The sequence below is a fragment of the Geospiza fortis genome, unplaced genomic scaffold (genome assembly GCF_000277835.1).
Source record: "Geospiza fortis unplaced genomic scaffold, GeoFor_1.0 scaffold318, whole genome shotgun sequence".
Lineage (NCBI taxonomy): Eukaryota > Metazoa > Chordata > Aves > Passeriformes > Thraupidae > Geospiza > Geospiza fortis.
In genome coordinates, this window is record NW_005054371.1 from 1,989,806 (window position 1) to 1,992,014 (window position 2,209).

Genomic DNA, 2,209 nt, shown 5'->3' on the forward strand with positions numbered 1-2,209 from the left:
CGGTCGGAGCTGTTCGCTGGAGCGGCGGCGGTGGCGGCTGCGGGAGTTCAGGACGGCTGCAGAAGTTGCTGGCGTTGTGCTCTGGCTGCAGTGTGCGAACGGGGATGTGACAGCGAGGTGCTCGTTGGCTCCAGAGAGAAACGGGCGATCCTTGCCGAGTCCTCGTTACGAATGTCATGATGTTCCTGGAGCCCCAGCCCCGTAAACCATGTGATTTAAATGACGGGGATTGCATTCTGGCTGTCTCAGATGTGACACACAAGCATTTAGAGAAGGAGCCTAGAGTTAACTACAACTTACGTCTTGTTTTGAGCTAATGCAGACTATTTTATTTGGTTACTTTCAGCAAACTTTTCCTGGTTTCTTTGCTTTTTCTTTTCAGGAAAATGCCGAGTGTGTTGAGGTTCAGCTCTATCGTGTTTGCATAGCCATGTCAGAGGATCTGTGCAATACAAATGATTAGAACTTGTCTCTAGTCATGAAAGGAGAGATTAAAAGCACTTGACTCACAAGAGTTGGATGCACGGTGCAAACATTGTTTTGAACCCAGAGCCTCCTGGGTTCAGGAGGAGTCCTTTTGCCTCAGGTGTGAAATTTGGAGGGCTGGAGACAACTGGTATCGCCTTGTAGTTCCTGGCAAGATTCCACTTCTGCTGAGATTTGTTTTCAATAAGTTTAGTCTTAAGGTCAAAGCCCAAGATATGCCCTATCCATTTAGTTGATGAGTATTATGCTTCTGTTAGTTACGTAGCAAGCACTCAACAGGAATCCAGCTGTAAAACCATGGCAAGAGCTTACACAAATCTACAAATGCTACTGAAAGCTTGACTCCTGTATGGTGAGCCCTGCTCTCTAGTCAGTGCTCTGTTCAGAGATTTGTTGAGTGAATTCAAAGACAAAGAGGAAGGACAGGGGGCAATGGCAATAAATCCATGTTTGGACAACCTTTTTTTTTCTGCAATAAAGATTCAGTGTTTCTCTTCTTTCAATACATCATTCTTTTGCCTTTTCTACACCTTGCTATTCCCTTTACCTGGCACATCATTATGAAATGGTGAAGTTTAGTGAGTTTTGGAAGGGCCTGGGGCATGAGGAGAGAATTATTTTGTATGTTAAATCAGGTTTTGTTCTCTGTTCCAATTTACAGTGTGGAAATTTCATAACCAACTTTGGCTAGAGGCACAGTATCATTTAAGTTCTGAATTAACACTTTTTGTTGTTAAGAGAGGCTACCTGAAACCTGAAGGGTTTGTTATTGGTGACTTCCACATAACCAAGAGGATGAATTTTCATCTTAATTTTTAAATGTCTCAAGATTTTGTGCTAAGTATGTGGATTACACCTTCTGTCAGCATGTGAAGTGACATTAGAGACAGAAAGGCTAACAGCTACGTCATGGTCGCTAAAGTTAGAGGTCAATCAAAGCAAAGAGAAGGATTGGGTTTTAAATGTAAAGTGGAGAAGCTGAGGAAATAAAGACACAGCAGCCTAGCAGGGGGGTTGGACTAGATGGTGTCCAGAGGTCTCTTCCCTGATTTCTGTGATGCTACCTAGGTGTCTCTTGGGCTGCATTTAGGCTACTGATTAAAGCTGGTCAAGCCTTTTATGCTTTACAGATATGGTTTTCACATTTGCATGCCTGGGTTTGCTGAACAGCTTCTTCAGTATTGTTAAAGTCTTTTGCTTCTGTTGTGGGGGGGAAGGACAGGCAGACCTTCAGTTAGGGACTGAGAAAGGAAATTACCATTTTCTCTCAGTGATGTTGTCACTCCAGAAGTTCATAACAGGTTTTCTACTCTCTAATTTCATATTTTTTGCTCTTGTGATTTGACAAAAGGTCGTAGACAGAAAAAGATAGGGAAGGTTTTTCCCTCTTTAGGGGTGAGACTACATGTTGCTCAGTCTCACCTTTATGTTTGATTTTTGTTCCCTGATGCGATAAGCCTCTGAACCCTGGTTTTTCTATCATAAACACTTCGATTCATCAGTCCCTCGCTCCAGCAGATAACACTGACATTACCAACGTACTGGTTTTGTTTTTATCGTATCCTTGTAGATTACGTGAAGCCCCCTGATTCTTCGTACATAATTTGATTTCTTCTCTTTTTTTTCTTTGCATTAGTAAATCCTTGTTTTCTGTTTCTGTCATCCTGCCAAAATTCCACAAACCTGTTGCACAGACCTGTCCTTTTCTATTGCTTCTTCTCAC